The sequence below is a fragment of the Mustelus asterias genome, chromosome 3 (assembly GCF_964213995.1).
Source record: "Mustelus asterias chromosome 3, sMusAst1.hap1.1, whole genome shotgun sequence".
Lineage (NCBI taxonomy): Eukaryota > Metazoa > Chordata > Chondrichthyes > Carcharhiniformes > Triakidae > Mustelus > Mustelus asterias.
The window spans coordinates 16,843,048-16,868,367 of NC_135803.1; the positions used below are offsets into that span (position 1 = coordinate 16,843,048).

General features: G+C 44.9%; 1 protein-coding gene across 1 annotated transcript in view; it reads right to left on the reverse strand.

The window, feature by feature from the left end:
- The window catches only part of agtr1a (angiotensin II receptor, type 1a), a 44,431-nt gene extending 32,154 nt beyond the window's left edge, over positions 1–12,277 (reverse strand). The window contains exon 1 of the mRNA XM_078201916.1: positions 12,252–12,277. The gene's annotated coding sequence lies outside the window, so the exon portion shown is untranslated. The remainder of the gene's footprint in view (positions 1–12,251) is intronic.
- Positions 12,278–25,320: the final 13,043 nt, after the last annotated feature.

A 25,320-nucleotide genomic window follows, 5' to 3' on the forward strand; every position in this document is an offset into this window, starting at 1 on the left:
AACCACCATGGTTTAAGAAACAAAGAGATATAACAGGGAGCGACCAATTGCAAAGAAAACAGATAAAGGGTCAACTAAAAACAATGGTGGCCAAAGAAAGGTCGGGCTGTAAAGTAAGATAACAACCAAGGACAGGCTGTAAAAGTGAGATAAGGATCTTGAGATATGAGGCTGAAATGTACATAAAAGACTGTAAGCCCAAGGGCTCTTTGGATTGTTCCGGACATCCCGACTTTATTCTGTTGTGCTGGGAAATAAAGTCTACTGCTTGGAAGATCGCTGCTCAGACTCTCTGTTTTAATCGATGTGAATAAATTGTCGTCCTGGGGAACCACGACAAAATTGGCGCTGCGAGCAGGGTTGGTGAGAGATCGCCCAGAAAAGCATCTGGAAGGAGTGGCGGAGACGGTGGTCCGGCCGGAACCGAGAAGTCCCCAGCCGGCCTTCTGTTAACAAGGTAAGCAGACTTGCATGCATGTAAATCCTTGTTGTCAGAAAGGGGTTTTCTCGAGGCCCGGTGCGCCCGGCTCTCTGCTGGTCCTGGATCTCCCCAACCCAAAAAGATATCCTGCACAGGTAAAACCAAACTGTGTAAAAATTTTGAGAGACTGAGTCTGATCCGAAGAGCAGAATTTTTGCATGCAAAAGCGCGCTGCAAATACTGTATTGTCTGTGAATGGGTAAAAAGTGAGACGGGAAAAAGGCTGAAAGCTAAAGTAATGCAATTAGGTTAAGTCAAGCGGTTTGGAGCGGGTTTTTCAGGTCACGACTTGCCCAGAAGAGAGTAAGTGTGGGAAAATCTGCCAGTCCAAACCTACCCAGGACCTCGGGTAAGGGACGTCAACCGAGAGGGAGAGAGATCAGTGAGAGATCGCTCCAGGACCTAATACAGTAGCCAAAAGCACAGGAGTGGATTTTAACCACAGGAAAGGGGAGTAGCAGCTAGAATAGAGGAAGTAAAAGACCAATTTGAACAAACTGGTCTGAGACAACAGCGTGAAGGACAGAAATAAGAGAGAGAGTCGGAATATAGGTAGGGTAATAACTAACAACTTGAAAAATTACCCTGACAAAACTGCCTGGTGGCAAGATTGAAAATAACTAATCTTTGAATAATAACAAAAACGGAAGCAACACTGGATTGGAAAAAGATTACACACATAATTAACTTAGAGGAGATAAAGAATGAGTGGCCGTATGTAAATTGGGAAAGAGTAGTCGATAGGAATTGGATAGACGAAATAAAATTGGAAACCCTAGAGAAATTAATAAAGGGATCTGACCAATACAGGATTCTAATACACATAGACGAGCAAGTGAAAACCTACTACCCTCTGGCCCGGGAGAGGAAGATAGTGCCGGGACAGGGGACTACGGGGAAGTGGATATCGGGACCCCGGTTAGAGTTACAGATATTGGCAAAAGAAATCCAAAGGAAAGGTAAACAGGGGACTGAGCACGGAAAAACAATACAGCAAGTAATAATCACTGTAATACCTAACTCTGACAGACTAAGTGACAAAAATTGCGACAGTGATCCAAAAAGACGAGTAATGGCGCACCAAGTTAAAACACCAGTGGAGATATTAGGGGATAAGTTCCCAGCCCTCAGGGGAGATATAGAACACGTCTCTAAAAAGTGGGCCAAAAGAACAAGTAAGACCAATACACAGTGGCCGGATGAAGGCACATGGAGCATAGAGAGGTGTGAGGACCAGAAGGGAATGATAAAGAACTATAAGATTAAGGATAAATCGAGCAAAAGAAGGGAAAAGCGAGAAAAGGAGTTAGAGATATTAGCCCTATTCCAACAAGAAGGGAAGGAGAGAAGAGGGGTGTGGAGGGGAGGTAGGATGCAGATGCCAGTACAACTTGAGGAAAAAGCAAAATTGGAAGAGCCAAACGTAGCCCCACCCCCATACTTAGAGAAACAGAGCTCCACGGGACTGTACCCAGTTATATCAGGCACAATGAATTTTGAGGGAGAATATGACATAGAACAGATGACGAAGGAGGAAAGGGCACAAAGGGAGAGAGAAAAGAGACAAGATATAGAGGAAGCGGCTAGGAAAACAGAAGAGGATTTGGATGGGCTGAACCAAAGGAGAAAGGAGTTGGAGGACGAAGTAAAGGTGGTAGAACTTTTGGAATGGGTAAAGAAGGTAATGAAAGAGGAAAAAGAACGAGAAGAGGGAGGAAAGAATGTTAGAAAAGAATATGAGGGGAAAACAGTAAATGATCTTCACGAGTGTGGAAGTGAGACATCACAGGGAAAAATAGAAGGAAAGAGAGTCGGAGTGAGCAGAGAAGAAAAAGAAAGAGAAAGGAGCGGCGAGGGGATGCGCTGGGAAGTGTGCAGAGAGCCAGACAGACAACAATGGGGGAAAGCATGGAGGTGGAAGCACCCAGAGGAAAGTAGAATGGCGAGAGGGATGGAAGGAGAAACAGAAGAAAGTAGTGAAGACGAAGAGAGGCAATTAGTGTTAGGGGAGCAAAGAAAATCAACGCGGGAAAGATACCCACCTGTAAAATTTCCAGATGTGAATTGGAGAGGGAAAAGGGTATTCCCGGTGATTCTGAAGGGTGGCAGACCGCAGTATATCCCTTGGTCAGGTCAGGATTTGCCTAATTTAATTAATGAATTACCCAATATTTTGGATGGAGCTGGAAGGTGGATTGGACAGTTGGAGGCAGGAATGGTGGGAAAAAGGATGGCACTGGGCGACATCAAAGCTCTCCTGACAAAGGTGCTAGGAATGGACCAAATGGCGGAGGTAATGAGACGTGCTGGCATCCCGACCGCAGCTTATGACCCAGCGGTGGATGGGATACTAATGGACCAGTACCGCCAAGACATCTGGCAGGCACTGCGGGATATGTACCCCAATCGAATGGATGTAAAAACCCTAAAGGGAGAGCCATTGGGTGAGGAGGAGAATGCAGCTGTGTATGTGGAGAATCAATTAAAAAGGTGGAGAAGGGACACGGAGAGGGACATTCTAATAGACCCACTGACCAACTCCATGTTCCGGGCTGCAATCCTAGAGGGCTTACCAGCCCCAGCTAAGACAAGGCTGGAGGAAGTGGTGGGTTTGGACTCAAAAAATTACCGAGAATTTGTGGATTATGTTGCCCATGCAGTAGAGAGACATCGCAAAGATGAAAAGAATGCAGACAAACAGCTGAAGGAGGTACAACGTAAACTCCTTCAGGCACAGTTGGAGGAGATCAAAAGCAAGGATAAGCTAAAGGCAAAAGAGGATCTCGCACCCAGAAAAATAGCACCGATGATGGTGGAGCAAACGCCAGAGGAAATACCTGCACTAATCAAAGGGGGGAGCGGAGATGGAGGCCAGCCCGTCATAACCTATAACATTTCTGCCTTCCCACTGTCCATGAACCCAGGAGCCTATGGCCTAAATTATCAAAACCCATACGCCCTGCAAAGTCAGACTGACTGGAATAGAAATGGGAAAGGACAGGGAGGTGGTAGGCCACCCTATCAGAATCAGAGAGGACAGGGACAGGTTAATCATCAGACTCCGAGACAGGGACCATTGCCTGGCCCTTCAGGTGTGTGTTGGGGGTGCGGGGAGGCAGGGCACATAAAAAGGAATTGCCCGCGAAATTTTCCCAGACAGGGAGAAAACCAGCAGCAGACAGGCCAACAACTGATCCAAGGGTCGCCAAACAGCATCCCGATGTTTCAGGGGCCGGTAAACCATCAGAATTCCCCATAGGGAGGCCCAGAGAACCCCGAAATGGTAGGACAGTACGTACAGATAACAGAAACTGCAGAGCAGGAACCTATAGTTAACGTTAGAGTAGGAGGGATCGAGGTCCCCATGATGATAGACACCGGCGCCACATGTACGTGCATACAAACGAAATATGCGGATCACTTACCATTGTCAAACCAGTTTGTAAAAACTGTGGGGTTCTCGGGGAAAGTAACATTAGCTCGAATGACGACGCCGGTGCCTGTTACCATTGGAAATAAGACAACCCATGTACCTATTTTAGTATGTGATAAAACTCCTTTAAATCTATTGGGAAGGGATGCAATCCTAGGTTTAGGACTGAAATTAGAATGCACTGAACAAGGAATTGATTTGATGGGAATGTATCCACTTGAAATACCAGGAAAGGAAGGGGTTAATGTATATTGGTTGGGAGATATAGAGGAACAAGTTAAAAAACAGATATGGGAAGTTTGGGGAAAGCTCATAAACACTTGGGTTCCACAAGCCAAATGGCCAAGAACAGAATTACACAGTACAATGATATTTGATGAAGGGCAGGAACCTGAGATACAGGAGAAATGGGAAAGGGAGGCAGGACGAGAACAGGAAATAAAGTCAGGAAGTATTTTAATCGGACTAGAGGGAGTAGCCCTCACAATTGTTAGGAATGAATGGGTTAACAAATGGTTCTCTGTATCTGGGGCGGAGCCACATGTCACATTGAAAGTGAATCCGGGATACAGATCAAAAGACCTAGGACCAATGGTGTTGAGAGCACAAGACTTAGAATTTGTCCAGACAGACAATGTAGATATTTGGACGTCCAGCAATGGACAAATGACGAAAATAATTTTGGATGTTAAAATGCTTGGGAAACCGAAGCAGATAACAATAGGAGTGCAAATTGAGAAACAGGAACTGGAGCGGAGAAAGAGGCTAGAGCAGGATTTGAACTCCCTCCCGCAGGAGTTGTGGTCCAGACAGGACACGGATGTAGGGAGGGTCAAAAACGCTAATCCAGTTGAAGTCAGATTAAAGACAGGATGCCAGGGGCCGTATAGGCCGCAGTACCCAATCAAGACAGAAGCAATTGAAGGAATTAGAGGAACAATTAAGGGATTGATAGAAGCAGGGGTATTAAAAGAAACCCGGAGCAGGTGTAATACACCGCTACTACCAGTGAAAAAGGCGGACGGAGAAAAATGGAGATTGGGGCATGACCTAAGGGCAATTAATGAGGTAGTGGAAGATATGCCAGCAGAGGTTCCAAATCCTTATACCTTGATGACAAATATACCACCTGAAAGTAGATGGTTTACTGTAATAGACCTATGTTCGGCATTTTTTAGTGTGCCACTAGCTCAAGAAAGTCAGTATCTCTTTGCATTTACGTACGAGGGGAAACAATACACATACAATAGGATGCCCCAAGGATTTAAACATTCCCCACATGTATTCAATCAGGTGTTGAGAGCAGATTTAGAAGGAATACAGTTGGAAGGAACACTAATACAATATGTGGATGATTTATTATTATGCACAGGAACACAAGAACAGTGCAGGAAGGATAGTTTAAAACTATTGGAAAGACTAGCAGAAGGGGGCCATAAAGTTTCCAGGAAAAAGCTGCAGCTGTGCCAGAAAAAGGTAGAATACTTGGGAAGAGAAATATCAGCAGGACAGAAGGAGATAGCTTCACAGCAAATAGAAGCAGTACTGCAAGTTCCGAAACCACGGACGTTGGGACAAATGATGACATTTTTGGGAATGACAGGATTCAGTTCAGAATGGGTGGAAAGCTATGCCGAAAAAACGCAGGCACTACGAAAGATAATGAAGGAGGCAGGGTGCGAAGAATTAAAAGCCAAACTAAAATGGGATAAAGATGCTTCAGACGCATTTGAGAATATAAAGAGGGAAATGGCACAGGCACCAGCATTGGCCTTACCGACCTATGACAAGCCCTTTGACTTATTTGTGAGTAACAGAGAAGCCGGATTTGCTACAGCAGTGTTAACGCAGGAAAATTGCAAGGGTAGACGAAGGCAGGCTGTAGCATATTACAGTACCAAGCTAGACGACATAGCAATGGGATACCCTCCGTGCTATCAAGGTCTGGCAGCAGCTTGGTGGGCGTACGAAAAGGCAGCTACGGTCACAATGGGATATCCGATAAACATACATGTATACCATAAGGTAGCTGAATTGATTGAACAAGGAAAATTTGTGCTGACACCTGCTAGGATCCATCATTATCGAATGCTAACTACATTTCCAGATATCACGATAATAAAGTGCAACAGAGTAAATCCAGCTGATTACATGCCATTACCTCATGAAGGAGAAGAACATGAATGCTTAAGAGAAGCAAAAACATTTATGAAACTGAGAAAAGATTTAAGAGCAGAGGGACTAGTGACAGAAGGGAAAAGGATACTGTATGTAGATGGCTCATGTTACAGGGATCACTTAGGAAACCACGCAGGCTATGCCATAGTCGAACAAAGACCAGGAGGACTTGAAGTTATAGAAGCAGAGAAATGTGAACAGCCCTGTTCGGCCCAATTAGCAGAGCTTAAAGCATTGACCAGAGCATGTGAGCTAGCAAACGGGGAAGCAGTGGAAATTTATACTGATTCGGCCTATGCCCACGGGGTCTGCCATCTGTTCGGGGCAATATGGAAGCAAAGGGGATTTATGAAAAGCGGAGGAGGACCAATACAACACGAAGGTCAAATCAGGGCTTTAATAAGGGCCATGATGGGTCCAAGGGAATTAGCCATAATTAAGTGTCAGGCGCATAAAAAGGGAGCAGACAGCATCACACAGGGAAACACCAAAGCCGACAAGGCAGCTAAAGAAGCGTCAGGATGCATTGAGGCTACGATAGCCCCAGTAGAAATAGCAAGGCCACACCCAGGGCCAGGTACGGGGGATATCGAACCTCATATCACATTAGAAGATGTAGCACAGTTACAGGAGGAAACCTCTGTAGCTGAAAAGGCAATGTGGAAAGATAGAGGAGCACTACAGGGACAACAGGACAGGATATGGAGAAATGGGGAGGGATTAGTCATAGCACCCACATCATTACTAACCGTACTAATTAGCGAAGCGCATGGAGTGGACCACTGTGCAAGAGGAGAAGTGGCTAGAAAGATCAAGAAGGAAGGATTCTGGTCACCATACCTGCAAAACTCGATTGACTACATACTAAGTCAGTGTGAGGTGTGTGCTCAGAATAACATCAGGAAGGGCATTACTGCCCCAATAGGGCATATACCCATTCCTGAAGGACCATTTAAACATCTATGCATGGACTATGTGGATATGGGAAAGGTGGTGAGGGGGAAAAGATACATGTTAGTGATTATTGATAGATTCAGCAGATGGATAGAAGCAACGCCATCCAAAGATCAAGGATCTGGAACGGTGATTAACTTCCTGTCAAAAGAAATTATCCCAAGATTTGGCATACCCACGCAATTAAGTTCAGACAATGGATCTGCTTTTGTAGGAAGGGCACTGAGAGAGACACTCTCGGCACTCCGAATAAAGCAGAAGTTTGGATGCGTATATCACCCTCAATCCCAAGGAATGGTGGAGAGAGCAAACGGGACCCTTAAGGCTAAAATAAGCAAAATTTGCAGTGAAACAGGGAAAAACTGGATAGATGCTCTGCCATTGGCTCTAATGCAATACAGGAGTCAGGAAAACAGAATCACACATTTGAGCCCACATGAAATGATGACAGGAAGAGTAATGCCGGTACCTAAGATCAGGGGATCAGGAGGTCCTACGCTAGAATGTTTAGATCAAAGCACAAAAGAATATATGCAACAATTAACTGTTATACATAGAACTATATTTGAACAGGAAAAAGCCAAGGAGGAGGAGAATCCGGTAACAGAACATCAGATCAAGCCTGGAGATCGAGTATACATCAGAAAGTTCCGGAGACGTTGGAACGAACCGAGACGAGAAGGACCGTTTGAAGTCACCAAAGTGTCTCCCACGGCGTTGCAAGTAGAAGGCAGTACACTGTGGTATCACTTGAACCATTGTACCAGAACGGTACCAGGGGTGGGGGAGAGAAGGGAAATTGAAGAAGTACACAGAGTGGATAGAAGTGATAGCGAGGAAGAAATAGAAATACACGGGGAGAATCGTGGGGAGGAGGAACAGAGCCAAGGAAGAACAAAAAGAATAGAGGATGATGAAAGTAGTTCTGTACATGAGCTGGCTGATGATACAAATGCCCAGCCTGAGCCTATTAGTCAAGGTGCCGAGGGAGGTGAGGACAGGGAAGGGGCCCCATTCCCCACCTGGGACTTGGAAACTATTTCCCTTAGGGACTTCCGTGACCCATAGAAAAGGAGAATGGGATACAGAAGACATAAGGGTGCAGAATCAGGAAGATAGAGTATTAAGACAAACAAAACGTGAGCGACTAGTGAGCACAAATACTATTTGAGAGAAAGCGCAGAAAAACAAATGGTGGAAATGGCTGAGTATACAGGTCGGAGAAACAGTGATGGGAAAGAGTGTGTGGTATGTGCATCAGAGAAACCTAACACCCAAGTAACCGATATACCATGGGGATCAGGAGACTGTGGAACCAGGCAACAAAGCTGGAGAAAGGAAAATTGCCATCCATATACCACATATATACGGAATTATACGATAGGGAATCGGAACTACTCGTATGAGAAGATAAACTGTTCCGGATCCGCATGTGCTAACCTTTGTAAAGGTGAGCCGCCGCTGTGTCAATACCACTGCATCCTGTTTGCTGGGGTAAAAAGAGACATCCAAGAAGCCATCTACAATGTAACCCACAAATGTCCAAAGTGGCCAAAAACGGCAATGGACGCTGTCCCAAAGGAATGGAGGGTAGAGCCCGACTTACGAATCCAAGATTGCTATTGGAGGAGAAGCAGAACAGGAATTAGTATGGGAGAATGCGCAGGGGAGTGTGTAAGGATTTGGAATACAACCGACGTCTGTAGGCTGATCATGCCAATCAAAGGGGGAACGCCACCCCCTCCTTATGTATTAGACTTTCAAGTAGAACAACTGGCCGATCTCTGGTGGCTTTGTGGCCCGGAGAAAGGACTATTGGCAAAATTACCACAGAATTGGAAGGGACTATGTGCCCGAGTTATGCTTGCCCAGAGCACTGTGATACTACCGGTGGAAAGAGAAATTAAATCACAAAGAATTAAGAGGGCATATACCCCTGACCCTACGATAAAATTGGACGCAATCGGACAGCCCCGCGGCATCCCGAATGAGTTCAAAGCTAGGAACGAAATAGCTGCAGGGTTTGAATCCCTCTTTGTTTGGATCACACCCAGCAAGAATACTGAGTGGATCAATTACATCTATTATAATCAGCAGAGGTTTATTAATTATACGAATGATGCCCTGGAGGCCTTAGGAGAGCAGTTGGATGCGACCAGCAAAATGGCGTGGCAAAATCGACAGGCGTTAGATTGGCTCCTGGCAGAGAAAGGAGGAGTGTGTGTTATGTTTGGGGATCAGTGCTGCACATTTATCCCTAATAACACTAATCCAGAGGGGTCATTTACACAAGCCATGAATAAGTTAAAAAATCTTAGGAAAGAAGTGAAAGAAAATGCTGGGTTTGGGCATGAGGTATGGAGTTGGCTGGACAGAATATTAGGAAGATGGGGGGCGTGGTTTGCCAAAGCTGGAGCTGTAGCAATCGCAACAATAATCATTCTGGGATTGATATTTTGTTGTTTTTTACCCGCCCTGAGATCCTTCCTTACCAGAATGGCAGCGCGGCAGATGGTGACGCGGGTGCTAAGCAGCTCACGCTCGAGAGAAAAAACAGAGGAATGGGAAAACCTTGAGCCGCCCCCGCTGAGTGGATTTACAATGACCTTGGTCGAAGTTGAAACTCGTCACTCTGTAAAATAACTACAATAGTGGAAGATCGCCTTGTGACAACAATAGCACCTTGCTGAAGTCCGCGCGAAACCAGGAGAACTTAGTCTGTACACAGGAATCAGTCTTTTTCCCTTCCCTAGACAAGAGTGGGAAGGTTTTTGGCTGATGACTGTCAGGGGCAGGCAATCTGGAGGAGCAACCCAAAAATCAGAACCGGGATAGACAAATTATGATAAAGTTAGAATAGGGACACTGATCCCTGACCAAAATATTCGGCTCCTCCACATCGCCTGAAAAAAGTGATTAAAATAAAATACAAATGGGATTGAGCAAGGGGATTATTTGAGCATGATAATTGGGATGAGGCTAGGGAAGCCTCAAAGGGGGGATTGTAAGGGAAATTGTATTAGATATTGTATGAGCTAGGTATGAAATTCAGATTCACAGGTTTTTGTAAAATGATATAGCAGATTTAGGTGAGTAGTGAGATGGGTATATAACCTAAAGTAACCTCGTGTGACCGACCTAATATAATCAAGTGTAGTCGATATGATCAAAGCGGAGGAACTAGAGGAACTAGAGAAGTAATATAGCAATCACTAATTAAGGAAAGCAAACAATAGCCACCTGGGAAAACAAGGAAGACTGCTCGGTGGTTCAACTTAATAGTGGACCATAAATCAGCAGAGAGGATGTCTTTTCTTCTAAACACATTATTGGACCATAAATCAGCAGAGAGGATGTCTTTTCTTCTAAACACATTCGGCCTTAGCCTGCAAAACCACGATTATTGTACAAACAGAAAAGTTCAGATAAAAGCAAGAGTCATAACCACCATGGTTTAAGAAACAAAGAGATATAACAGGGAGCGACCAATTGCAAAGAAAACAGATAAAGGGTCAACTAAAAACAATGGTGGCCAAAGAAAGGTCGGGCTGTAGGGTAAGATAACAACCAAGGACAGGCTGTAAAAGTGAGATAAGGATCTTGAGATATGAGGCTGAAATGTACATAAAAGACTGTAAGCCCAAGGGCTCTTTGGATTGTTCCGGACATCCCGACTTTATTCTGTTGTGCTGCGAAATAAAGTCTACTGCTTGGAAGATCGCTGCTCAGACTCTCTGTTTTAATCGATGTGAATAAATTGTCGTCCTGGGGAACCACGACACTGTATAAGGTGCTGGTGAGGCCACACCTGGAGAACTGTGTACAGTTTTGGTCTCCTTACTTGAGAAAGGATATACTGGCACTGGAGGGGGTGCAGAGGAGATTCACTTGGTTGATTCCGGAGTTGAGAGGGTTGGCTTATGAGGAGAGACTGAGTACACTGGGGCTATACTCATTGGAATTCAGAAGAATGAGGGGAGATCTTATAGAAACATATAAGATTATGAAGGGAGTAGATAAGATAGAAGCAGGGAAGCTGTTTGCACTGGCGGGTGAAACTAGAACTAGGGGGCATAGCCTCAAAATAAGGGGGAGCAGATTTAGGACTGAGTTGAGGAGGAACTTCTTCACACAAAGGGTTGTGAATCTGTGGAATTCCCTGCCCAGTAAGCAGTTGAGGCTACCTCATTGAATGCTTTTAAGACAAGGATAGATCCATTTTTGAACAGTAAAGGGATTAAGGGTTATGGTGGGCGGGTGGGTAAGTGGAGCTGAGTCCACAAAAAGATCAGCCATGATCTTATTGAATGGCAGAGCAGGCTCGAGGGGCCAGATGGCCTACTCCTGCTCTGAGTTCTTATGTTCTGCACTGTAGGATTTTATGATCTATGATCTGTGATCTTATCATTGCCAATCCACCTAACCTGCACATCTTTGGAGTGTGGGAGGAAACTGGAGCACCCGGAGGAAACCCACGCAGACATGGGGCGAACGTGTAAACTCCACACAGACAAGCCAAGGCCAGAATCGAACCTGAGTCCCTGGCGCTGTTGGGCAGCAGTGCTAACCACTGTGCCACCCTGCCGCCCCATTCCCATTCCCTCAATCTATCCCCATAACTTGCAAGGATATTTTTCCCCTCAAGTGCCCATCCAATCTCCTTTTGAAATCATCCATCATTTCTGCTTCTGCGGAATCTTTGCATCGCCACCATCATCGAAAGCTAATTCATAGCCATCAAAGAAGATTGGACTCAAAGCATTAACATTATTTCTCTCTTCAGAGGTGCTGTCAGACCTGCTGAGTTTTTTCCAGCATTTTCTGCATTTATTACCATCATCGTTAGTTTCTCTTAATGATTGAATTTCTTGCATGTGTAAAGTCATTGACACTGACCTGCCTCACAACACTTGTTATATCAAAGAGGAGGTGAGTTCTTTCACCACAGTCAATGACTCTGGCCATAATTCCGTGGTGAAACTGCTGTCTCAGATTTACAGCCCAATAAAGACAGTCAAGGTTGGCTGGGACTTTCCACAAGGCCTCTCTCTTGACTGTGTCAGCCTTTGTTAGATTAACAGAACTGTACACAAAATTCAGCCGTGGCCTAACCACTGTTTTATACATTTCCATCATTATATCCCTGCCTTTGTATTCAATATCTCGCCCAATAAAGGGAAGCATTCCATATCCTTTCTTCAACACCTTCTCCAGCTGTCCCGCCACCTTGGAGTACCTGTGGATATGCACATGGAAACAATTATTAATCTATATCAGCTCCAGGACTTGATAATCTAGTTATTATTAGTAATAGGTCCTGAATCATTGAATCTGAGTACCGAGTTTGAGCCAACAGCAATATTGTAGAATAAAATTATATATTTTGATTTGATTTATTATTGTCACATGTATTAGTATACAGTGAAAAGTATTGTTTCTTGCGCAGTATACAGACAAAGCATATCATTCATAGAGAAGGAAAGGAGAGAGTGCAGAATGTAGTGTTACAGCCATAGCTAGGGTGTAGAGAAAAATCAACTCAATATGAGGTAGGTCCATTCAAAACTCTGATGGCAGCATGGAAGACACTGTTCTTGAGTTGGTTGGTAAGTGTACTCAGACTTTTGTATCTTTTTCCCAATGGAAGAAGGTGGAAAAGAGTATGTCCAGGTTGCGTGCGGTCCTTGATTATGCTGGCTGCTTTTCTGAGGCAATGGGAAGTGTAGACAGTGTGAATAGATGGGATACTGGTTTGAGTGATGGACTGGGCTTTGTTCATGACCCTTTGTAGTTTCTTGCGGTCATGGATAGAACAGGAGCCATACCAAGCTGTGAAACAACCAGAAATAATTCTTACTATGGTGCATCTGTGAAAGTTGGTGAGAGTTGGAGTGGACATGCCACATTTCCTTAGTCTTCTGAGAAAGTGGAGGTGTTGGTGGCCTGTCTTAACTATAGTGTTGGCATAGGGGGACCAGGACAGGTTGTTGGTGATCTGGAAACCGAGAAACTTGAAGCTCTCGACCATTTCTACTTTGTCCCCATTGATGTAGACAGGGGCGTGCCCTCCGCTATGCTTCCTGAAATCAATGACTATCTCCTTTGTTTTGTTGACATTGAGGGAGAGATTATTATATAGAGATTATTGTATTATATAGCAGGTACTTTAGCAGTACAAATATCTCCTTCAACTGCATGGCCTAACTTTGCACTTGGGGGAGCAAGGCCTCAGAGAAGTTACTCGCCCTTGCCCGAATTGTTGGCCACTTTAGGGCCGCTTCCCGTCCAGGCTCCATTTTAGGTTGGCGGGAGGATTTACCTGGGAGAAGTTCAAAAATAAACAAGCTTAGATCCCAACAGGAAGGTAAGGCCACATTCGGAGTACTGTGTACTATTCTGGTCGCCGTTATTGGAAGGATGTTATTAAACTGGAAAAAAGATTCACAAGGTTGATACGAGGACTGGAAAGTTAGAATTATAAGGTGAAGCTGGGTAGACTGGGGCTTTTTTCTCTGAAGTGTAAGAGGATGAGGAGTGACCTTGTAGAGGTTTATAAAATCATGAAGGGCATAGATAAGGTGAATAGCCAAGGCCTTTTCCCCAGGGTAGAGGAATCCAAAGCTTGAAGGGATAGGTGTAAGGTGAGAGGGGAAAGATTTAAAAGGGACCTGATGAGCAACTTTTTCACACAGAGGGTGTTGAGTATATGGAATGAGCTGCCAGAAGGGCTGGTAGGGGTGGATACAATTAGAACATTTAAAATACATTTGGACAGATACATGGATGGGGAAGGTTTAGAGGGATATGGGCCAAACACAGGCAAAAGGGACTAGTTCAGTTTAGGAAACCTGGTTGGCATGGACGTGTTGGGCCAAAGGGCCTGTTTCCATGCTGTATATCTCTATGACTCCGAGGGAGGATAGTATGCACCTCCATCAGGTGCCCCCTTCTGACTTCGGACCCCCCCCCAAGTCCTGCTTGCTGCTGAACTTCCATCCGCCCCTGGCCTCACTCCTGAAATCCCAAACGCCCACTTTCCACATAAAGAGGAGGCATGAGGATAGATGTCCACAACGTTGGTGAAAGAAGTTTTAACTTGATTTGATTTATTATTGTCACATGTAGTAACATAGAGTGAAAAGTATTGTTTCTTGCGTATTATACAGACAAAACACACCGTTCAAAGAGAAGGCAACAAGAGAGTGCAGAATGTAGTGTTACAGTCATAGCTAGGGTGCAGAGAAAGATCAACTTAATGCAAGGTAAGTCCATTCAAAAGTCTGACAGCAGCAGGGAAGAAGCTGTTCTTAGGTCGGTTGGTACGTTACCTCAGACTTTTGTATCTTTTTCCCAAAGGAAGAAGGTGGAAGAGAGAATGTCTGGGATGCATGGGGTCCTCGATTATGCTGGCTGCTCTGCCCAGACAGCGGGAAGTGTAGACATAGTCAATGGATGGGAGGCTGGTTTGTGTGATGGATTGGGCTACATTCACAACTTTTTGTAGTTCCTTGCAGTTTTGGTTGGAGCAGGAGCCATACCAAGCTGTGATACAACCAGAAAGAATGCTTTCTATGGTGCATCTGTAAAAGTTGGTGAGAGTCGTAGCTGACATGCCGAATTTCCTTAGTCTTCTGACAAAGTAGAGGCATTGGTGGGCTTTCTTAACTATAGTGTCAGCATGGGGGCTAGGTTCCATGTTAAAGGAGACGCGAGAGGAGGTTCAGGAAGAGAATCCCGGGGAACAAGAGCTGGTCAGCCAAAGACGCAGCGGCCAATGTTCGATTGATGAAAACTGGAGATGGGCAAACGACCAGTATCTTCCAGTGAAAAATTCTGACGTATTTGTTGTTTTTCAAGAAGCCTATGCCACGACGTGCAGGCGCATGATGCATAGCCAGCTGAAAGTCAGAACCTCTGTGGTGTTAGCGTGACTGAGTTCAGTGTTATAAATGTTAGGCCAATCTCATCAATATCCTGCGAAGATAAGGTCAAGAAAATGGCACGTTCTAAATGTCATCATACTGGTGAGTCATCAAAGGCAACACTTCAATGGTCATAGATAATGTAGAGGGCATGTCACATGTTATAGTCTTGAGACTGTTCTAACGTTTCACGGTACACAGTATGCACAGTGCATTGAGGCATTAGCAGAGGTGTAATTATTTGGGGAAAGCAGTTACGTTTTGGGACAAGCAAGATTGCAGGACCTGGATAATGAGGTTATCCTGGATCTACTGGCTTACCGCTAAGTGGTCTGTTGTGGTTGTAAATGGCTGGGAGTGATAACAGCTGCCTGTTTACAATTTGTAAGCATCATTATCAAAAGCAGCATGTTTGTCTCGGAAAGTATAATTATATGATGAATTAATTAATCATTTTTACAAGAGAGTAAAGAGGGAATTGCCATTAACTCACTCCCAAAGCAAGAGTTTGTTGCAAAGGAGGTTCCAGCACATTGCGGGAGGTCAAGGAAAGTTGAGTCACACAAGCAGTGGTTAGCACTTTTGCCTCACAGTGTCAGGGACCCGGGTTCAAATCCAGCCTAGGGTGACTGTCTGTGTGGAGTTTGCACGTTCTCCCCACGTCTGCGTTGGTTTCCTCCGGGTGCTCCGGTTTCCTCCCACAGTCCAAAGATGTCCAGGTTAGGTTGATTGGCCATGCTAAAATTGCCCCTTCGTGTCAGGGGGATCAGCAGAGTAAATATGTAAGGTTACAGGGAAAGGGCTTGAGTGGATTGTTGTCATTGCAGGCTCAGTGGGCCAAATAGCCTCCTTCTGCATTGTAGAGATTCTATTCTATGATACCCTCTCATGATGTTACGCTGCACAATGTTCTTTTCCTTGATCCCCACTGCCTACTTTCTCAGAAGCAACTGGCTGGGTTGTCCAATGGCCATCAAGACCCTGAGGTCAGACCCATTTGTTGGTTCTGTGCTAGGCCCACCAATCATGCCCACCAATTAGCAGAGGTGTAATTACGCCCACCAAGGGCGGCACGGTAGCACAGTGGTTAGCACTGTTGCTTCACAGCTCCAGGGTCCCGGGTTCGATTCCGGCTCAGGTCACTGTCTGTGTGGAGTTTGCACATTCTCCTCATGTCTGCATGGGTTTCCTCCGGGTGCTCCGGTTTCCTCCCACAGTCCAAAGATGTGCGGGTTAGGTTGATTGGCCAGGTTAAAAATTGCCCCTTAGAATCCTAAAATGCGTAGGTTAGAGGGATTAGCGGGTAAATATGTGGGGGTCGGGCCTGGGTGGGATTGTGGTCGGTGCAGACTCGATGGGCCGAATGGCCTCCTTCTGCACTGTAGGGTTTCTATGATTTCTATGAATGCAACCTGCTGGGAAGTAGCCTCCTAATTGGCTGCCTCTGCACTCAATGGTGAACGAGTTTCTAATTAAAGGGTTCACCGGCATTCGAAGGCAAAGCAAAATGTTGCGAGGTGAGAGTTCCAGAGCAGCCAATAACTGAAGGATGAATTCTTGATGGTGAATCCCACTCAAGAGGGGAAATAACAGCAGCTATTGTCTCTGGATGTGTTCAGTTGTTCTGTGTTTGATTATGTGTGTCTGCTTAATTGATGCTCACTGCACTTAATTGGTTGAGCCTGGGTGTGGACTCCGAGAAAAGTAAACAAACTGTAGAAAGAGCTGGAAGTTAGACCTGGAGCATGGAGCAGACATTTTAAAGCATGGTGAATAAAATTCCTACACACATATGAGCTAGTGTGTCATCTCTGCATAGATCCAAGATCCATGGCATTCTCCAACATTAGTGCCGACGTCTCAGTTGAGATGATACAATGTGTGTTGTATGAATGCTGACTGGGGTACCTGGCTCAGAATGGTTCATTTGGGGTAGATCTTATCCTGGTGTGATGATGAGTCAACTGCCGATTTACACATTTGGATTTCTCTCTTTGCTGAAGTCAATGGAAAATAAAATTAATTCGATGGAATTAAAAGTGGAGAGGTGTAAATCATGTAGCCAACTCAGCATTACCCATTTTACACAATTCTCCAAAGGTTAATTGTTCAATCTCCCCGTGTGCAATTTTATTCCTATCTGCCCTATTCTGTTTTTGTCAAATGTCTTCCCAATCTTTGAATCACAGAATCCCTCCAGTGCAGAAGGTCATTTGGCCCATCGGGCGTACACCAATGACAATCCCACCCAGGCCCCATATATCCCCTTAACCCCACATATTTACCCTGCAAATTCCCCGCACTAAAGGGCAATAGCCAATCAACCTAACCGGCGCATCTTTGGACTGAGGGAGGAAACCAGAGCACCCGGAGGAAACCCACGCAGTCACGGGGAGAACATGCAAATTCCACACAGACAGTAATCCAAGCAGGAATTGAACCCGGGTCCCTGGCGCTGTGAGGCAGCAGTGCTAACCACTGTGCCACCGTGCTGCCCTGACTTTGAACTTTGAAGCTTCGCAGCTATCTTTCTGTTTTGTATTATTAATCTAAATTTTTCGGTCAGTGCACCATTAATTCTTAAAAAAACAGAGGTCTTAATTTAATGAATCATCTTGTTCCCTGGCTGAGAGAACCAGGACCTGCGGCTAAAGATAACAGTTGTCAGTAATGGTGGAAAAATGGTTTAGTGAATTCAATCATTTTGAATGATTCTGTATTGTTTCTGTATTGTTTCTATTTCTGAGTTATTATTTTTGTCATGTTGGCAACTGCAACACTTTTTCATTGGGTCAGGCTTGGCTGCAAAATGTGTCTTAACTTTATCACATGTCATGAAATGTCACCTTGGGATTTAGTGTTTAGTGTGAAATACAGCGAGCTGCACACATCAATCCCCTCCTTCCACTTCGACCTTGAAGCTCTCAATACTGAGACTGCTAAGATAACACTTTGTTATTACATAACCAATGATAACATGCTGTGAGGGTCAGCTGACCAGCTGACCCCAGGAGGCAATGTAACCAATGGCAAAATGATGTGGTAGTCAGCTGACCAACTGACCCGGTATAAATAGAAAGCAGATTGTGGGGAGCATTTCTGGCCCAGGATGTGGCCCAAGAGGTGGTGGAATGAAGTTTCTTTATTAAACCTTTACTTAGTGAAGTTAGTTTTTTTATTGCTTGCTACTGGATTGTCCTTACTGTGGAAAACCTACCTAAGAAAAACCAAGCAACATTCCTTAATGACTATCGGCCAGTGGCTCTGACATCCATCATTACGGAGGGCTTCAAAAGGTTAGTCATGGCACAAATCAATTCCAGCCTCCCGGACTACCTGGATCCACGACAGTTTGCCTACTGCCGCAGCAGGTCCACAGCAGACTTTGTTTCCCTGGACCTGCACTCAACCCTGGAACACCTAGATAACAAGGACGCCTATGTCAGACTCCTATTTATTGACTACAGCTCAGCCTTCAACACTATTATTCCCACAAAACTCATCTCCAAACTCCATGGCCTGGGCCTCGGCACCTCCCTCTGCGACTGGATCCTGAACTTCCAAACTCACAGACCACAATCAGTAAGGATAGGCAACAACACCTCCTCCATGATAATCCTCAAACTGGTGCCCCACAAGGCTGTGTTCTCAGCCCTCTACTATACTCCTTATACACCTATGACTGTGCAGTCAAATTCCCCTCCAACTCGATTTTCAAGTTTGCTGACGACACCACCGTAGTGGGCCTGATCTTAAACAATGACGAGACAGAGTACAGGAATGAGATAGAGAATCTGGTGAACTGGTGCAGCAACAATAATCTCTCCCTCAATGTCAACAAAACGAAGGAGATTGTCATCGACTTCAGGAAGCGTAAAGGAGAGCGTGCCCCTGTCTACATCAACAGGGATGAAGTAGAAAGGGTCGAGAGCTTCAGGTTTTTAGGTGTTCAGATCACCAACAACCTGTCCTTGTCCCCCCATGCCGACACTATAGTTAAGAAAGCCCACCAATGCCTCTATTTTCTCAGAAGACTAAGGAAATTTGGCATGTCAGCTACGACTCTCACCAACCTTTACAGATGCACCATAGAAAGCATCCTTTCTGGTTGTATCGCAGCTTGGTATGGCTCCTGTTTTATCCAAGACCGCAAGAAACTACAAAAGGTTGTGAATGTAGCCCAATCCATCACGCAAACCAGCCTCCCATCCATTGACTCTGTCTGCACTTCCCACTGCCTCAGCAAAGCAGCCAGCATAATTAAGGACCCCACACACCCCAGACATTCTCTCCTCCACCTTCTTCCTTCGGGAAAAAGATACAAAAGTCTGAGGTCACGTACCAACCGACTCAAGAACAGCTTCTTCCCTGCTGCTTTCAGACTTTTGAATTGCCTTGCATTAAGTTGATCTTTCTCTACACCCTAGCTATGACTGTAACACTACATTCTGCACTCTCTCGTTTCCTTCTCTATGAACGGCATGTTTTGTGTGTATAGCGCGCAAGAAACAATACTTTTCACTGTATGTTAATAAATGTGACAATAATAAATCAAATCAAAGCAAGATACTGCGGTTAACGTGCCATTCCGAGGAGTTTCACAGAAGCATACAAAGAAAAAAATGGAGATATAATTTATGAGGGTCAACCACTTCCCTTGTTTGTCCTCTGAGGTGAAGATGCAATATTCATCGTCTGGGGTGTTTGGTAGGGTTTTGTGTGGCTCCATAGATGGCTGTTAAGGCCAATCGGTGGCGTAGTGATATTATGACTGGACTAGTATTACAGAGACCCAGAGTAATACTTTGGGGACCCAGTTTGAATCCCACCACGGCAGATAGTGAAATTTGAAACCGATAAAAATGTAATGATGAACATGAAGCCATTGTCGATTGTTGTAACAACACATCTGGTTCACTCATGTCCTTGAGGGGAGGATGTCTGGCTTTCATTTGACATCAGATCCACAGCAATATGGTGGACTTTTAAATGTTCTCTGAACTGTCCTAGCAAGCCCAACTAGTGATGCTCACATTCCATGAATGAATTTGTTAAATATCTGAGTCGGCAAGTTTCTGCTGCAAACAGGGCCAGATACCGTAGACAATTTGACTTTTGGATGGGCTGCTGGTACACAATTTCCTCTCCTTGCTTTCCAAACAAGCCCCAACATTTTTTATTTGGTTGCAGCAGGTGCAGCGATCCTGGATAAAATTCTCCCAGAACTTCAGGTCGATATCAAAACTCCCAAGTGAAGCCTTCAGAGTGTCTTTATAATGCTGCCTTTGACAACAATGTGGGCACATCCCAGTCTCAAACTCTTCTTGGAAGTTTGGCTTTGGTAAGCAGAGTGTCAGGTATTCTGGCTACACAACCAGTCTGAACTCAGTTGTAATGGTCTCAGTGTGGTGCGGATGTTTGGCACGCCAGTTCGGCTGAGTCCCTCAGCATCTGGCGTTTTGTCCTGCCAGCTGATCTTCAGAAGCTTCAGAAATCAGTTCAACCAAACGCTTGGTCAAAGCCGGGATGAGAGGAGGGGCTGCGGGAGGGCAGTTCATGGGAGGGTGTTAGGAGATTTGTGGGGCTGGGGCCGTTTATATAAAGAAGGAGGACTAAGCTCACAAAACAGACAAGAAGACCTTATTCATCCATGGACAAACACAAAGTACTTCCAGTACTAAGAGATAAGAGATTATCAGCGTCACAAGTAGGCTTACATTCACACTGCAATGAAGTTACTGTGAAAATCCCCTAGTCGTCACACTCCGGTGCCTATTCGGGTACACTGAGGGAGAATTTAGCATAGGCAATGCACCTAACCAGCACGTCTTTTGGACTGCGGGAAGAAATCGGAGCACCCGGAGGAAACCCACGCAGACACGGGGAGAAGGTGCAGACTCTGCACAGACAGTGACCCAAACCGGGAATCAAACCCGGGTGCCTGGTGCTGTGAGGCAGCAATACTAACCACTGTGCCACTGTGCCGCCCCTATACTTCAAGGAATTTAAATGTTTTCTTGCATTTTTGGCAGGCTGTTTGACATGATTGCGGTAAATTCAATGACTGACAGTGCAGTTATGACACTGTTTGAAATAAATTGATTAACAACGGACTGGGATTTGATCTGCACGTGTTAATTATTGCACTAAATATAGTATGCAAAAAGATTAAACCGTGGATGTAAAAGATTCCTTGGCACTATTTTGAAAAGAAGCAAGGTTGTTAGCCCCAGTGTCCTGGACAATAGTTATCCCTCGATCAACATCCCAAACGCTGATTATCTGTCTGTTATCACATTGATGTTTGTGGGAGTTATTGTGCGCAAATTTCCTGCTACATTTCCTTGAGTAAACTATCAACTACATTTCAAAAAAAATATTTAATTGGTTATACAGTGCTTTGAGATGTCTCGTAGTCACGAAAAGTGCTATACAAATGCAATTCTTTTCACAGGGCAGTACTTTTACAGGGCGTATTTTACAGAGCAGAATTGTGGGGTGGTTTATTTTCCCATGACCACTGCCCAGGAAATGTTGATTTTCGAGATAGTAAACATAGGAAATGCTACCTCTGCCCCGTTCCATCACATTAACATCGTGTATCCAGAACTTCCTCCGAAGGGAATGCTGACTCCTCGAGCAGCACGCAGTAATCAATCACTAAAATGAGGCTGGAAGTGTTGCTGCCAGCTCCATTTCTCACCTCTTTGCCAGACAGATACCTGTTTGGTGGGAAGCCAGAAGAAGGCCTCTCCGATTTCAGGTGTGATAGCCTGGCAGCAGTTCCACACATCTGTTCTTTCTCATCTTTTTTTTACAGGATCATAGAATCCCGACAGTACAGAAGGAGACCATTCGGCCCATCGAGCTTGCACCGACAACAATCCCATCCAGGTCCTATTTCTGTAACCCCCACATATTTACCCTGCTAATCCCCTTGATGCTAAGGGGCAATTTAGCAATCCAACCATAGAATCCCTACTGTGCAAAAGGAGTATTTGGCTCATCGCGTCTGCATCAACTCTTGGACAGAGTATCCCATCCAGACCTTCCCCTGTCCCACCCCAGCAACCCATGCATCCACCCTGCTAATCTACACCTCTTGCGATGCTAAGGGGCAGTTTATCATGGCCTATCAACCTAGCCTGCACATCTTGGGACTATGCAAGGAAACTGGAGCACCCGGAGGAAACCCCGTAGACATGGGGAGAATGTGTGAACTCCACACAGACAGAGTCTCCGGAGGCCTGAAGGGGTCCCTGGAACTGTGAGGCAGCAGAACCACTGTGCCACAGTGCTGCCTTGTTCGGGGTATTCACCCAAGGAATGAACGGAGACCTTTTACTTCTGTGGAAATAACCACGCTTTCTTAAAAAGCGTTTGCCATGAACTGAGCCTTAATCTGGGTCTTCATTTAAACCTGATTATGTTTAGCTAAATTTGTAGTTTTAAAATTCAAAACCAAATCCTATAAAATGTTATTTAGCACTGTTAGAGAAAATACAGTTAGTTTATAGTGATCACAGCAATGCAGACGGGGAGAGAGCATTCATAAGAACGTAAGAACTAGGAGCAGGAGTAGGCCACCTGGCCCCTCGAGCCTGCTCCGCCATTCAATAAGATCATGGCTGATCTTTTCATGGACTCAGCTCCACTTACCCGCCCGCTCACTCATAACCCTTGATTCCTTTACTGTTCAAAAATCTATCTTTGTCCTAAAAACATTCAACGAGGTAGCCTCAACTGCTTCACTGGGCAGGGAGTTCCACAGATTCACGTCCCTTTGGGTGAAGAAGTTCCTCCTCAACTCAGTCCTAAATCTGCTCCTCCTTATTTTGAGGCCATGCCCCCTAGTTCTAGTTTCACCCACCAGTGGAAACAACCTCTGTGCTTCTTTCTTATCTATTCCCTTCATAATCTTATATGTTTCTATTAGATCACCCCTCTTTCTTCTGAATTCCAATGAGTATGAGCCCAGTCTAAACATAGAAACATAGAAACCCTACAGTGCAGAAGGAGGCCATTTGGCCCATCGAGTCTGCACCGACCACAATCCCACCCAGGCCCCACCCCCACACCCACACCCACACCCACATATTTACCCGCTAATCCCTCTAACCTATGCATCCCAGGACTCTAAGGGGCAATTTTTAACCTGGCCAATCAACCTAACCCGCACATCTTTGGACTGTGGGAAGAAACCGGAGCACCCGGAGGAAACCCACGCAGACACGAGGAGAATGTGCAAACTCCACACAGACAGTGACCCGAGCCGGGAATCGAACCCGGGACCCTGGAGCTGTGAAGCAGCAGTGCTAACCACTGTGCTACCGTGCCGCCCCTACTCAATCTACTCAATCTCTCCTCATAAGCCAACCCTCTCAACTCCGGAATCAACTGAGTGAATCTCCTCTGCACCCCCTCCAGTGTCAGTACATTGTTTCTCAAGTAAAATGCAGATGACTGTATTTCTCCTTATTATCAAGAGTAGGACACTTAGAAGACACGTACAACTTCTAACATTTTTGGGTCTCTAATAAATGTTTAATGTGCAAAGGAAGGGGAAGGAATTAAACCATCCTTCTGTATACTGTGGCAGGATTCGCAATTTATCATTTTGAACAGATAACATTCCTCCAACAAACATTTCTCCTCTTTATATTTCTCCAAGGTCAGAAAGTACAGATAAGATTAGAATGTTTGATGAACTGCTATCTGACATCAGTCATAAATTTGATCTGTCATCTTCATTTCCTCTCTTTCTGATTAACCCTTCCTCATGAGAAGTACAGCATAGACAAGTGGCACAGGCAAGTGATTCATAATTGAGAACCTCATCTGTTGGTACGTGGACTCACGCAGGAAAATACAGAGGACAGGATCTTCCAGCCCCGCTCACCCGGGAACTGGAAATTCCCACCCTAGGTCCATTTGCAGAAAAATCTATCGGCCATTACCTTTTTTCCCCTGTCACTGCGCCAATTTTGGATCTAACCTGCCACCTTCCCCTGTATCCCCTGAGATTTCATTTTCCTGACCAGTCTGCCTTGTCAATGCCTTACTGAAATCCATGTCGACAATATCCACTGCACTACCCTCATCAATCCTCCTTGTTACTTCCTCAAGAAATTCTATGAAGTTTGTAAGACACAATCTTCCCCTATCTAAATATGCTGATTATCTTGAATGAATCTGTGCCTTTCTAAGTTCATAAGTTCATAAGGTATAGGAGCAGAGTTTGGCCATTTGGCCCATCGAGTCCGCTCCGCCATTCGATCATGGCTGATATGCTCCTCATCCCCATTTTCCTGCCTTCTCCCCATAACCCTTCAACCCATTACCAATCAAAAATCTGTCTAACTCCTCCTTAAATTTACTCACTGTCCCAGCATCCACTGCACATTGGGGGAGCGAATTCCACAGATTCACAACCCTTTGGGAGAAGTAGTTTCTCCTCAACTCTGTTTTAAATTTGCTATCCCTTATCCTCAGACCAAGACCTCTCGTCCTGGAATGCCCCACAAGAGGAAGCATCCGCTCCACGTCTACTCTATCCATACCTTTTATCATCTTGTACACTTCAATTTGATCTCCCATCATTCTTCTAAATTCCAGAGAGTGTAGGCTTAAACTGTTCAATCTCTCTTCATACGATAAACCCCCTCATCTCTGGAATCAATCTGGTGAACCTCCTCTGAACTGCCTCCAATGCCACTGCATCTTTCCTCAAATAAAGTGACCAAAAGTGTGCACAGTACTCCAGGTGACAGTTTACCCTAACCCTCTGAGTTGTTTCCAATAATTTGACTGCCGCTGAGGTCAGACTGACCGGATCATATTTTTCGGCCTATCCCGTGGAACCTTTTGAAATAATATTAAATCTTATCGACATTTCTTCACTGTGGTTCTGTAATTCTTAATGCCCTTGTTTAACAGAAACCTTTCAACCACTGTAGGATAGAAAGCACCTGGCAACATTAATGATAATGGTCTTTTTCACCAGAGACATGCTTTATTAAAGTAATCTTGCCTAATCTTGTGAATTTAGTTTGCTCACTGGATACAATATTCTGTGCAGCCCTGCTCCGGGCTCTCACTATTTAATTACCTGTTCCATAAATGCAAGATATATATCACAGTGAAAGCCTACTGACACGTACAAATGTTTTTGTGTTCTTACTGCCATGTTTTGCATGGGAAGGGGCTTGTATTTTCTGACTTTGAAGTATATATTCCAATTAAGTAATTCGGCAGCAATTACTTAATTGGAATACACACACACAGCCACACACAGCCACACACATACCCAGACACACACACACACCCACACACACACCCAAACACCCACACAC